This window comes from Symsagittifera roscoffensis, chromosome 3 (genome assembly GCF_963678635.1).
Source record: "Symsagittifera roscoffensis chromosome 3, txSymRosc1.1, whole genome shotgun sequence".
Taxonomy (NCBI): Eukaryota; Metazoa; Xenacoelomorpha; order Acoela; family Convolutidae; genus Symsagittifera; species Symsagittifera roscoffensis.
The window spans coordinates 75,031,646-75,046,851 of record NC_087064.1 but is presented as its reverse complement, the minus strand read 5'-3'; the positions used below and the strand labels follow the sequence as shown (position 1 = coordinate 75,046,851).

The 15,206-nt window shown below is 32.9% G+C and overlaps 1 protein-coding gene across 1 annotated transcript in view; it reads left to right on the top strand.

The window, feature by feature from the left end:
• Positions 1–623: 623 nt before the first annotated feature.
• LOC134841834 (uncharacterized) overlaps positions 624–15,206 on the top strand; it is a gene marked incomplete at its 3' end in the record, with an annotated part of 87,497 nt that continues 72,914 nt past the window's right edge. The window contains exon 1 of the mRNA XM_063857874.1: positions 624–946. The remainder of the gene's footprint in view (positions 947–15,206) is intronic.

The window sequence follows — 15,206 nt, the reverse complement described above, 5'->3', positions numbered from 1 at the left end:
TTATAATATTTGTAAATAGTGAGTTCTTTTCAGTTGATTTGTGTTACCTGACTTTGCCCTGAAACAATTTTCCGAAGGCAACATTTTTTTTCGTAATTCAGATGATTGGACCAATATTGGCAAACGATTTATTATTTTCGTTTAGCACACTCAACCAAATAAATTTTATTTTTACCCCACCGGTTGGAGACTTTTAATACAGTTTTCAGATTGCTGTGCTTCTAATTGTTTACAAACGAGACGTTTTAGGACTTGCGGGTGACAGTTTTCACCGAAAGTGTAATTGATATTTCAATTAAGGCACAAAGGAAAGGCAAATTTGTTTTTTTTTGTTATACTCTTAGCGAAATTTGGTGTTGATTTAGACGTACGCACACTAATGCGTTGCATTAATTTGCCAGTTGATTTGTTGTATGCAATCAGTTTAGTTTATGCTGCCTGAGATTCAAGTCTCCATGTAGGGGGAGGGGGGGGTATTAACCGATAAAACTCGGCTAATTCAATAGTTTTCAATGACGTTAAAAGAGACTATTTTTAGTTTATTACGTAGATAAAATTTGAATTCATTCCTCATCTCAGTACAAACCCATTGTGAATTACATTGGTCGGATTCATTTTAGAGATGCTAATGTTTTCTGTCTAATTGGATTGAACACAATCAATGGAATTTAAATGACTGCCATTTTTGTTCATTTCACAAATGTGACGTCAGCAGTCAGATGAAGATGATTTAGATAGATAATGAAAATATTCATAGTGCCGCTGTCATTATTGCCTCAATCATCGCAGTCAACAGATGAAAAGCGGAAGACGCAAGACCACGCTCCTCTGTTGCTCTTTCTTCCTAAGTAAAAGCAGGCGAAAACGAAGAACACAAACACTAATGTCTGCTTGTTTATTCTAAAGATATCGTCGTATCAGCATGGCATCAGCAATAACCTAATTAGTAAGTTACTTTTTAAATGCTTCCGTTGGCCCAACTTCAATTGCATATCTTTATTTATGGTACAAGCATGATAGTCGGGTCCCAAAAACTGAAATGTATCCCTGAAGAAGTTTTCACAAAAAATGAGGGACCCATCTTTCAGCTTTTTCCTGGGACCCAATTATCATATTTGTACCTTTCATATTAGAATAATTAAAGTAATAAATAAGACTGCTCGTATATCAGGAGGGCAAAGCCCCGAATGCTCCGACTGCCCCTTAACTGGTCTCGAAAGTCTGAATAATCATTTCAATTTGATTTTCTCCACTGATTTTAAGTCTAAGTAGTCACTTATCTAGGATTTATTTGTTCCGACTTGCGAAGAAGCTGACCAAATATTTGGTCTCGGGGTGGTTGTTTAATCACAATTGTCGATTTTTTACGAGCTATTTTTGACGGTTTTTAAACCATATGAAAGATATTGAAGCCTTGAGCTCATAATTGATTTTTTTTGTGATCAGTTTTCGTAAAAGGGGTTTTAAATTATGACTTTTAATTACTATAATTTGAATTTGGTTGATTAACGCGTGATTTCTTTTGCCCTGTTAAAGTGTAAGCAGCTTTCCAAATTGAATTGAGGAGAACACTAAGGGCTTCACATTGGTACGAGCAGTCTGGTTTGGTTTTGCTTTTAACTGGAAGTTTCAAGTTTGAACACGGCTATTTTGTATATAGAGTTTCTTTTTTATTGCAAATATGTAAATTCAATTGATCCTTGAAAAAAACCTGTTACAAAAAACAACAAAATTTACAAACAAAATGTTAAATCACATATTATCGATTTTTTGTAGACACAAGGACAATGTTCTTGTGTAAACTTAGTAATAATAAATATCGAACTGTATGAATCATTCCGTCTACAAAAAAATTGGCGTTGTGAATTCGCCCCTTTCTTGGTTAAAGTTACCATGTTAAGCTTGAAACTTTCATAATGATTGACTTTTTCAAGGTGAGTGTTAATATGTCGCTCTTCATTTTTGTTTTCAAACGTGGATTCATTCTTGAGAGTTTTCAGCAAAAGATGATATTATTAGACTCCTGACTTACTCTTTACGTGGAGTCCGAATCCGTAGATAATTCTCATTACGTAAACTACACGAAAGAAGTTCATCTGGTCGCTAACTAAATTCATTGATTATAGATCTATAATATCTATCTATCTATCTATCTATCTATCTATCTATCCTATCTATCCTATCTATCCTATCTATCCTATCTATCCTATCTATCCTATCTATCCTATCTATCCTATCTATCCTATCTATCCTATCTATCCTATCTATCCTATCTATCCTATCTATCCTATCTATCCTATCTATCTATCTATCTATCTATCTATACTATATTTAAATGCGAGTGACAGCTATCTCCCACGTTTAAGCATAATATTTTTGCATTTTTAACAAAAGAATTGTTTCATGTTTAAGCTATAGAATATATTGCAATGTTTAAGAAAATTTTTCAATTAGGTTTTCGCAAGGTCATTAATTTTTCAGTATTTTTTTCGAGGCCAAATTAAGTCTGTATACCTGCTATTTTAATTATCTATCTATCTATCTCTATCTATCTATCTATACTATATTTAAATGCGAGTGACAGCTATCTCGCATGTTTAAGCATAATAATTTTGCATGCTTAACGAAAGATTTTTTTCATGTTTAAGCTATAGAACATATTGCAATGCGTAAGAAAATTTTTCAATTAGTGTTCGTAAGGTCATTAATTTTTCAGTATTTGTTTTTGAGGCCAAACTATTGCCCTAATTTGGTGTCCTACTTTTCGCACAAGTAATCCTTGTAGCAATCAACAATTTTTATTCCAATTTTTTTTCAGAACCTCAACGAAACCCGAAGTTTCATGCTTTTTGTTTTTCTAGTCGTTTCTTCAACGATTGCTACGTTCGAAGTCTTTTTGATAGTTTCTGGAGGTCTTGCTGTTTTAGTCCTATACTTGTTGTATCGCAAGTGTTGCGAAGCTCAGCTTTGCCTTTGTTTTAAAAATTGAAGCGTTCTTTACTTTTTTAGATATTTCATTCTGTGTTTTTACTACACATTCCTATACAAAACAGTCAAGAAAAGTATGAAAGTGAACAAGAAACAACCCGGTACAGTACAGTCCCAAAAAAGTTCCCTAGTGATAATTGTTTGAAAAATCAGGTAGGCCGGGCTTTATGCTTTATTTGAACAAGATAATCAACAAATTGGCGCCTCAGTCACTTAAACGTGTTGCGAGATTGTCAACGGAAAATAAAAGTTATATATTGCTATAAGAGTCGTTTATATGTTTAACTTTCACTTTGTAGCATATATTTTATTTTTGTGTTTGGTTTATTGTGGCTAGTTTCGTTTTGTTAAAAGCGGTATTACGAAAATGTAGGGATTTAAAATTTTCACTTATAATAGGATCGTGATCTATCTATCTATATATCTATATCTATATTTTATATTTAAATGCGAGTGACAGCTATCTCCCACGTTTAAGCATAATATTTTTGCATTTTTAACAAAAGAATTGTTTCATGTTTAAGCTATAGAATATATTGCAATGTTTAAGAAAATTTTTCAATTAGGTTTTCGCAAGGTCATTAGTTTTTCAGTATTTTTTTCGAGGCCAAATTAAGTCTGTATACCTGCTATTTTAATTATCTATCTATCTATCTCTATCTATCTATCTATACTATATTTAAATGCGAGTGACAGCTATCTCGCATGTTTAAGCATAATAATTTTGCATGCTTAACGAAAGATTTTTTTCATGTTTAAGCTATAGAACATATTGCAATGCGTAAGAAAATTTTTCAATTAGTGTTCGTAAGGTCATTAATTTTTCAGTATTTGTTTTTGAGGCCAAACTATTGCCCTAATTTGGTGTCCTACTTTTCGCACAAGTAATTCTTGTAGCAACCAACAATTTTTATTCCAATTTTTTTTCAGAACCTCAACGAAACCCGAAGTTTCTTGCTTTTTGTTTTTCTAGTCGTTTCTTCAACGATTGCTACGTTCGAAGTCTTTTTGATAGTTTCTGGAGGTCTTGCTGTTTTAGTCCTATACTTGTTGTATCGCAAGTGTTGCGAAGCTCAGCTTTGCCTTTGTTTTAAAAATTGAAGCGTTCTTTACTTTCTTAGATATTTCATTCTGTGTTTTTACTACACATTCCTATAAAAAACAGTCAAGAAAAGTATGAAAGTGAACAAGAAACAACCCGGTACAGTACAGTCCCAAAAAAGTTCCCTAGTGATAATTGTTTGAAAAATCAGGTAGGCCGGGCTTTATGCTTTATTTGAACAAGATAATCAACAAATTGGCGCCTCAGTCACTTAAACGTGTTGCGAGATTGTCAACGGAAAATAAAAGTTATATATTGCTATAAGAGTCGTTTATATGTTTAACTTTCACTTTGTAGCATATATTTTATTTTTGTGTTTGGTTTATTGTGGCTAGTTTCGTTTTGTTAAAAGCGGTATTACGAAAATGTAGGGATTTAAAATTTTCACTTATAATAGGATCGTGATCTATCTATCTATATATCTATATCTATATTTTATATTTAAATGCGAGTGACAGCTATCTCCCATGTTTAAGCATAATAATTTTGCATGTTTAACGAAAGAATTTTTTCATGTTTAAGCTATATCATATATTGCAATGCTTAAGAAAGTTTTTCATTTAGTTTTCCGCAAGATCATTAATTTTTCAATGTTTTTTTTCGAGGCCAAATTAGGTCTGTCTGTCTGTCTGTATACCTGCTTTTTTATTCAATTTGATTATGTCTCTCTACCCGTCGCCTAATTTTTATCCCTTCTGTTATATATTTAAAGCGGGCTTCCTTATCTCACCTTGTTTAAGCTTTTTCAACGTATTATTTTTTCATGTTTAACAAAAGAATTTTTTCACGTTTAAGCTATGTCGTATATTGCAATGGTTAAGGTTTTTTTTTGCGATTTTCCTATTTAGATATAGTGTTTTTTTCATCAAATTTGAAATTAGCAACCCAGTAGTAGGAAATCTTAAGAGTTTTCCCAGGTTTTCAGATTCTGGCCTCCATATATGAATAACCAAATCCTTTTAGTTTCGAGATGGGCAATTTTCGAGATTTTTTAAAAATTTCTAGAAATATTTATTTTGAAAATTTTCTGTTTTTGAAATTCTCACCCTGTAGTTAGGTACTGTCAGGGTATTCTCAGGGGTTGCGAATCCTACCTCCAATTCTCACTTCTCAAATTCTTGTAGTTTTCGAGATATGATGGTTTTTAAGATTTTTTCAAAAAAATGTTAAAAAACTTAGATTTTAAAAAATTCCAAAACGAAGATCTCATTCCTGTTATTGGATATTGTGAGGGTACTCTCAGGGGTTTCGAATCTTGCCTCTGATTATGGCTGCTCAAATCCTTGTAGATTTCGAGATATGTTTTTTTGGATTTTTTCAAAATTTTTCAGAAAACTTAGATATAAATAATTTCACAAAACTTGAAATTACCATCTCTGTACTGAGGTTCTGTCAGTGTACTCTCAGAAGTTTCGAACTTCGCGGCCAAATATGACTGCTCAAATCCTTGTAGTTTTCGAGATATGACGTTTTTTATAATTTAATCCGAAATTTTTTTAAAAAAATTAAAAGTTAAAAAATTCCAGACTTTTGAAGATCTCGATCCTGTTATTGGAATCTGTGAGGGTACACTCAGTGGATGGCTAGTTTTGCCTCTGATTATGGCTGCTCAAATCCTTGTAGATTTCGAGATATGACATTTTCTTGGATTTTTTCAAAATTTTTCAGAAAACTTAGATATAAATAATTTCACAAAGTTTGAAATTACCATCTCTGTAGTGAAGTTTTGTCAGGGTACTCTCAGGAGTTGCGAACTTCGCCGCCACATATGACTGCTCAAATCCTTGCAGTTTTCGAGATATGACGTTTTTTATGATTTAATCCGAAATTAAAAAAAAAAATTTAAATATTAAAAAATTCCAGACTTTTGAAGATCTCGATCCTGTTATTGGAATCTGTGAGGGTACACTCAGCGGATGGCTAGTTTTGCCTCTGATTATGGCTGCTCAAATCCTTGTAGATTTCGAGATATGACATTTTCTTGGATTTGTTCAAAATTTTTCGGAAAACTTAGATATAAATAATTTCACAAAGTTTGAAATTACCATCTCTGTAGTGAAGTTCTGTCAGGGTACTCTCAGGAGTTGCGAACTTCGCCGCCACATATGACTGCTCAAATCCTTGCAGTTTTCGAGATATGACGTTGACGTTTTTTATGATTTAATCCGAAATTTAAAAAAAAATTTAAATATTAAAAAATTCCAGACTTTTGAAGATCTCAATCCTGTTATTGGAATCTGTGAAGGTACACTCAGCGGTTGGCTAATTTTGCCTCCGATTATGGCTGCTCAAATCTTCGTAGTTTTCGAGATATGACGTTTTTTTTAGGTTTTTTCAAAATTTTTCAGAACATTTATTTAAATTTTTTTTTGCATTATAGTGAGGCTCTGTCAGGGTACTCGAGTTTCGAACTTCGCCGCCAGATATGACTGCTCAAATCCTTGTAGTTTTTGAGATATGACGTTCTTTATGATTTAATCCGAAATTAAAAAAAGAATTAAATGTTAAAAAATTCCAAAACTTTAAAGATCTCAATCCTGTTATTGGAATCCTGTGAGGGTACTCTCAGTGGGTTGCGAATCTTGCCTCTGAATTTTGCTGCTCAAATTCTTGCAGTTTTCGAGATATGACGTTTTTTTAGGATTTTTCAGAAAACTTAATTATAAAAAATTTCGCAAAGCTTGATATTATTATCTTTGTAGTGAGGCTCTGCCAGGATACTCTCAGGTGTTGCGAATTTTGCCTCCAAATAGGACTGCTCAAAATCGTGCAGTTTTCCAGATATGACGCTTTTTGTGACTTTTCAAAAAAATTTCGTGAAAAATAAATGATTTTTTTTCCAAAGTTTGAAATTCCTAACCTGTAGTTGGGGGGGGGGGGGGGGGCTATCAGAGTAATCTCAGGGATGGCAAATTCGGCCTCCATTTAAGAATGCCCAAATCATTTTTGTTAAAGAGATACGACGATTTGTGTGATTTTTTGGAAATTTTCAGAAAACTCAAATTACAAAATAATTCGTTTAAGTGAAATTCCCAACCCTGTAGTTGTCTGCTTTCAAAGATTGCGAATATTGCCATCAAAAAAGACTGCTCAAATATTGGTCGTTTTCGAGATTAGAAAACTTAAGGTGAAGTTTCTCAAAATTTGAATTTCCCAACGTTGTAGTTGGGTACTGTAAGAGTACTCTCAGGAGTTGCAAATCTTGCGTCCAAATGCGACTGCTCAATTGCTTTCACTTTCCCAGATGTGACTTTTCTTAGTTCATTTTAACTTTTTCGAAGAACGTATAAAAAACTTCACAAAATTTTATGGTTCTTCAAAATTTGTTTAAAAAACGTGAATAAAAAAAATTTGCAAAATTTTAATTACGAACCCTGTAATTGGGTGCTATCAGAGTACACTCAAAGAATAGTTTTTTGAGTTGTTGAAAATTCGAAGCACCGGAGGTGCGGTACATGCTAGTATCTATAATACCTTACAGCCGTTTTCATTAGTCTTCCCTCCAACAGTTTTTGTTATTGAATCGCTGTGTGTGGGCTTTTAACATATGGATCCTGTAATTATTTAAGTTTTGGGTTATTGAGCAAAATTTTGAATAATGTTTGTAAAGTGTTAAAAAAATCATAATGTAACTTTACTCAAATGTTTTTCGTACGTCGTTTTTATTTCCCCTGACGTTTTTAATTATATATTCATGCCTGGCCTGGCCGAGGGTTTTTCAATTAACAGTTCTGGTCTGAAAATGTATGAGTTAGATTGACTAAAACGCTGTTTTATAATTATCTGATGCTGAAGTTTTTTTTGCCCTGGATTAAGCTCGATCAAAATGAATTTTATTCGATGTATTTTTACTTGAGAGTGTTGTTATATAATGAACCACGTTTTTCTATGCAATGTGAGCTGCTGTCATGTAAGTTGTAAGAAAACTTGGGTTGTTCTGGAAATTCTATTTAGTCGAAGCCCGTTAGCATTTACGTTCTTTTTTTAGACCGTATAACTCACCTGCTGATTAAGTGCAAAAGAACGAAATGATTTTCACTTTTATAGAAGTGGATATAAACGTAGATCAGACCCTTATATAGTTGGCGATGATTTTTTAAAGAAGTCTTAAATTGCTCTAAGAACAAAACCAGTGCATTCATACTTATTAATCCACATATGAATGCCCATAGGTATATATGCATTTTTTGATTCGATTCTTTGCGTTGATTGGCTCTTTTCCAACTCTGTTGGCTATGTTTTTTTTTCAGGAAAAAAGTCATAAAATGTTCTAGTAACAAAAGAAGTGCATTCATATTGATAAATGCACATACAGTGCTGATTTAAATTATCCGGACAAATCGAACAAAACTTGAATTTTCAAACGCGTTTTTCTCAAATTGGGTTCAGATTAGACAAAAAGTGAAGAGAACAAAAGTTGCTGAAAATTTCCCCAGAATTAATATGGTGCCATTTTTTCTCCGAAATTCTCAACAAAAATTTTACCCCAAAAATGGGTTATTTTGGCTTTTTTCAATTAATCAAGAATTACGCGGAAACTACTTTGTTAATTGATAAGAAAATTATATTACAGGAAGCCTCTTACGCAGTTCAACAAAGGTTAAGAAGGGTTAAATCTCCAAAAATTTGCGCAAATTGTTTAAAATTTATTTTTAAACAGAGATTCTGGGTTTTATATAGTAAAAATCACCTTTATTGACTAAGTGAAATTTTTTCTCTCATACTGGTTTTTGGAGATTTAACCCTGATTAAACTTTGTTGGGCTGCGGAAGAGGCTTCCTGTGATATAATTTTCTTTTCAATTAACAAAGTAGTTTCAGCGTAATTCTTGATTAATTGAAAAAAGCCAAAATAACCCATTTTTGGGATAAAATTTTTGTTGAGAATTTCGGAGAAAAAATGGCACTATATTAATTCTGGTGAAATTCTAAGCAACTTTTGTTCTCTTCACTTTTTGTCTAATCTTAACCCAATTTGAGAAAAACGCGTTTGAAAATTCAAGTTTTGTCCGGATAATTTAAATCAGCACTGTACTTATGCGCCAAATATATATGCGCTTTTTGAGTTCACTTCAAATTCACTAAAAGGTTAGCAAACTGTGCTTTCCGATATTACGAAACAGGAAATTGCGCAATAAAACAAGATCTATGCTAGTTTCAAAAGTCGACTTTATTTTTTAGATTTCTTCCAGCGGAATAAAAATTTCATCCTTTTATCCAGTTGTTTCTTAAAAATTTGGTTCAATTAAAGTACAAAGAGTCAATCATCAACAGTTCATGAAGATTCAAAGAGTTTAAAATTCGAAAGTAGCAAATTTTTCTTTGAATCTTTCTTTTTTCAATTTAATTTATGAAAACAAGTATTATGAAATTGACTAGGATTTGGTTTTGTTATTGATATTTTTGAGACGCCTTGGAATTTTTCCTCTTATTCAGTAGAGTCGTCACTTTTCTCAAAACTACTTTTTTGATTTTCAGAAAAGTGGTTTGAATGAAAAGACGGTTGTTCTTCTATTGAATTCCCCTTCCGGTAGTCTTTATTTCACTTGCAGCTGGTAATCTGCAACTGGTCTTTTTTCAGGTAAACTTTTCTAACTGGCGACAAGTCTTTGGTTCAATTTCCGACCGGAACTTGTTTCATTTCACCATTTTAATGATAAACTTGCTTTATTCCGTGAAACTCGTCGCACTTCAAAGCTTTTCCTACATAGTTTGGAGGTAAAACACGCGACATTGGAACTTAAGGTCTGACGTTTGATCCCCGGCTGGACAATTTTAAGATCTGTAAGAAATTGATTTTGCTTTTTATGGAACACTTGGTCCAGAAAGAAGTATACCACCATTCTTTGGAGCAAAAGGTTTAGGATTCGAGTACCGGTCAGACCTTATCTTTTTTTTCCGATATGTGGAATTTATTATTTTTTGAAATGTTGAATTGGCGTACTAACGGTTGTCTACTATTTTTTTTTGGCTTACTGTCCAATTGGAAATCTTTGATTCAAAGCATCAATAGCGTTAGCTCAAAAATTTTGTTCTATTTTTTGTTGTTTTTCTGCCTAAATGGGTTCGGTTTCTGCTATATCGACTCGTTCACCGCTTTTTCCGTCGAGTTAATTGCAAAATAGAATATGTGTGTGTGTGTTTGAAAGTGTAAAGCGCAGAATATCTTTTCGAGTGTTAAATCTTATAACTATGTGACATCAGAACTTATTCTGTCACATCATTTTGTTTTTTTTTGGCTCAACAATTGTCTATACAAGTCTTGTCGGCTCAACTTTCAAAAAATAACTGGCTAATCCCTTATTTTATGAGAGAAAAAGCTATGGTTTTTGGTTAAATCTAATTTTGAAAATTTTGAAAATTACGGAGATCCTCCGGCATTGGTGGTGCTTATTTCTAATGTTATCAACCTGGTACCTCCAACTATAGCCAACCTACTTGTTTTTCTCGAATGGACTCGGAAGCTATGAGTGGATGGCGTAAAATTTTTATATTTTTAGCTGAATAATTTTTTTTCTCACAAAAGTTGATATTTTTATACTAGCTTTATGTTTCAGCGATTTTAATGATGATGTCTTTGAAGATTCATTTGGATCCCATAATTTGCTTTTTTCTCAAAACTTCTGGTTTTCTAATAAAAGGAGTACAATTGAGCAGACCGGATGTTTTTCTGTGATTTTTTTGCGGTAGTCTCTTTTCATTTTATCTCACCTGCTGCTTCCGAAAGTTTCAGTGGAAATAAGTCAGACCCATTTTTGGATTTTTTAATTTGCATTGAAGACTGCTTTAGCAAATCTGATATTAATCGAACAAATTAGTGTGGTGATCTCACCTGAATAAACCGCTATGCTCTCATTTGAATAAAAAAAAGTTATTGCTTAGTAAAAGTCCAATTTTCGAAATTTTGACATTTCTTTGAAAACTATGACTTTTCCCCCCGATTTCTACCTACCAAATATGGTATTTATACTTCAAGCAAAGACAAAGACTTAGTACTTTTCTCTGCTTAAAAAGATATGGCATCAGCTCGAAGTAATTTTTGAACGTTGATTCGAATGTTTTTAATTTTTCTTGAAAAATACCCTACCAAATCTTGGATAAAGGTTTCTATTTTGAGCGGTGCTTCAATCGAGTCATTAAGATGCGATAATCTTTCCGCAGTGACTCCCGAAATTTTAGTATTTTTTAATTTTTGGGACGCATTTTGCTCATTTCACGCATCCATTAAATATATGGAGCAAATTCAACACAAATAAGTTTGAATATAGCGTTGCTTAAACACTCATATCCACAACTGAAGTGGATGGGTAAATCCCAGATGCCTTTTGCGTTTTTTAAATTCTTTTTATATATTTTTGGGCAAATCATTGAATGTGTAATACGCTTTATTGGAATTGGGTCAGTTTTTGGATTTTTTTTTTGCTCAATTTTCGACGACTTACGAAAAAGACATTCACCGCTTTAGCTAAGCAATTGCTGTTTTTACCTGGATGAATTGCTCTCTATTTTGCTTGCCTAGATAAGATTCTGAATTTTAACGCGTTGTTGTTAGCGGCGACAGCAGATAATAAAGAAACAATTAAAACAAGCTTTGAAATTTTAGTAGATCTTTATTGAAATCTAAAAGAATTTGCTTCGTGTTTGAACTCAATGGTTTCCAGAAGGTATCCAAGATTTCACTGAAGTTTCATCATTCCTCAACGGTGAACTTTTTTGATGTATTATTAGTTTGAGTTGTCTTTTTATTTTAACTTTGCATTGAATTAGCGGAAGCTCCATTAAAAAGGCTGCAAATTTCATTGATTCCTTTGGCATTGTTATGTTTTTATTTCTATCTCGTATATCAGAATCAGAAACGAGTCTGCATATTTCATTTCCTTCAGGAGTAGGAGTTGAATTAACTGAGTGTTAAGTTTGCAAAATGTTTCGGGTCCTTTTTGAATTAGGAGTGTTTTTTATCTTCTGTTCGATAGTTTGTGCCCTTTCAGATGTTGTCAGGGACTCGGTATCTTTCTTATCGATAAAATTATGGGCGCAGAATTTGTCAGTGCTTTGCTTAAAGAAAATTTGGAGATAACGTTCATTCTTGCTTTTTTTTCAGCTCTAGTCCTTTCATGTAGTAAAAAAAATCAGATTCGCGCTTGGTCCGGCGTTCAAATACGTTGACTGGTTTCATATTACTACGGCTCTCAAAATCTTGCATAAATGCTTTCGCGCCATAATCCGGTCTTTCACGTCAAAATAAACAAATTTTTCAATGAATGCAGGGGATTTCGTTCATCTTCGATTGGACCGACAGGGTTGCAGGTAACCATGGAATCTCGTTGAAATGCAACGCCTATTGCTTCTCTGAAGGGTTTAGTCAACAGTTTTGCAATAATGTTAGATTGTTTTTGATTAAACAATTTTTGAAGAGTATTTTTCGAGCTCTTTAACTTTCTTCAAAAAAAGAGACATCGTTCCTCAAGTTTGTAATAATCTCTTGCTGGCTTTTCACTTGTAGTGAATTGGATAAAATTGTTTTCAATTGAGGTTCTCTTCTTTCGGATAGTAGTGCAAACCTTTCTTTCATATCAGTCGTCATGGCAGCTCTCAATGGGCAGCAAACATTTAGGCGAATCACAACAATTAGGGCAACAAAATTAATTTATGATTAAAGACATGGTTTTTGTTCTGTAGGTTTTTGAAAACACTGTTTCGTTTTCTAAAAGACAGAACTTTAACTTAATAATATATGCTATGCAGTACAAATATCTATATCTGACAGTGGATGAATATACTCACCTGAAAATTGCTTTCGTCCGCCTTTCCAAAAGGGTTATTCGTTGGTTAGCCTTCAGTGCATTAGGACTTTTTAAGCTCCTGGTGTTCTGAGTCAAAATTTTTTAGCATCAGTTGACCAACTGCTATGTGATATCCCTACTTTAAACAAATATTTCTTGGTTTTTTTAAAATATTTTCCTTGTAACTATGTTGCTAAGCATTATCAGTTGTTAATAATTAGAGAATAAAATGGAGAGAGCTTCATAAGTTTTGATCAAGAATAGGCCCAGCAAAGAGTCATCGCATGTTTATTCATTGAATACACAAATACGGAGTTGCTTTAAGAAACGCCTCTAAAAGTAACGCCTAGCGATCGTATCAGACAAAGAAAAGAGTTGTTGATAGTTTCAGATCATTGAAATTAATATTAAAATCAATGAAAATCATAATTTTGATACTGTTTTTTTTTTTGATGAGGGACTGCTTGGTTTGAGTAAATATTCTTGTGCTTTATCTAATTTTTTTAATGACAATGGGTGCTTATATCATCAGCTGAATCAAAGCTGATTATCAAGCCATTGAACCAATATTCAAAATTGCGCATATGAGTTATTCCTCCGAACCGTAGAGTATCAGGCAAAGAATCTTGCAGCATGCAAAAAAAATGAAAACCAACATTGATGACGATAGTAAGGATCTTTTAGGTGATTAAATGGTTCAGTTCGTCAAGAATTTGAATGATCTATTTTATTGAGTACAGCTTTCGAAATAATACCTTCGCGGTTTTCAAATATAGTCTATTGTTTTTTGAATGAATGAAAGTATGCTTCGTTTAATTAGTAGCGGCGCCTCTTGGAGAGAACCTGGCATTGAACCTGAGTAAGACGGTCCCTTAATTGTACTTAAACTTTGTACGGCGCTATCATGTGCCATTGCTGAATGGATCGGTTTTTAAACTTTTCAAAAAGTTTTGCGATCAAATATTGGTACTTTTCTATAGACTTTTTTCATTGTGCTAATTTCCCCGTGGTTGAGAATGCGGCTCTTTGTCAAACTCCACTTTGTATTTTGCATTTCCACTGATCAATAATTCATTTTCACTGCGTATTGTTTCCAACCAGATGGGGTGCGTCGTGTGTGCAAAAAGCAGATATTTCGATTTACTGAACAGATGATAATAAATAATGAAAACCGGATAAATTATATTATCATAGTTCTCATTTTTTTCGTTAATAAGACACTTTCAAGTAGATTTTCAATAGCGGCTTATGAAAATTCGAAAAATGTCTGAAGTTCTATTTGTTTTTGTCGCCCGAAATTTATTTTTTATTTGTTTTGCAAATATGGTTTGGATATATTGGCGTCAAAACAAAATGTTGGTTTGTTTCTATCTCTGTTTGATGAACAAGATATGAGCCAGATGCCATTTCAAGTTACTTTAGTTTCCCTTGTGCTGAGAGGAATTTCGTATTTCAAAGCTCTAGTTTTTTCTTGCGGCATAGCGGACAAATTTGGTGTTTGCTCTCATCTCATACTTCTGTCTTCACTTCCTTGTGCACAAATGACTTACTTTGAGGACAATTTGTGCGAATGAGATGTTCGAGTGTGAACCGAATTGACAAAAGAAAACCAATACCGAAATTTTGATGTTAGTTTTGTTCTTTATTCTACTTTTTTCATCTTACTTTCAATGGAAGACCAGACCGAACATGTAACAGAATATCTCACCGCAAAAATTCCCATTTTACCAAAATAAGTTTTGTAAAACTTGTTATTGAACATTGAAATTGAATTATTCGATACTTATTAAGCGGGGTATTATTTGGATTAACCTTTATCTGTGAAAGACGTATTATTTGGATTAACCTTTATAAAGAGTAATGGTGATTTATTTGTTTTTTTTTCAGGAAAAGGTCTTAAAATTTATTCACGCTCATTTTTTAATTTTTTACAGTTTGAATTTTGGTTCCTTTTCAAGTTCAGTGCAATTCCATTGTTTAAAATGAAGGCAATCTCCGCTATCGAACAGCAATAGTGTAATGGTCACGAAAAACGTGATCGACTCCTAATTTCGAAAATGGATTTTAATGTTCCGATTTCCCAGCGGAATTGGAAGTTTACGTATTGATTTAATTTTCTCAAATCAGCAACCCTCATTGTTCTTGAAGTTCAAAGAGCTTTAAGGGCATATATTTTTTCATTAAAATTTGAAAGTGGAAGTTTTTTCTGTTTCCGTGCGTTTATTACTCTTTTTTAACTCAGTTCTTTATTGTCTGTAATGGGAAGGAGAAAGAAGCAACAAGAAAAATAACTGAGCGTAAATTAGTTTGAGTCAATAGGTAATTAATAGGTTT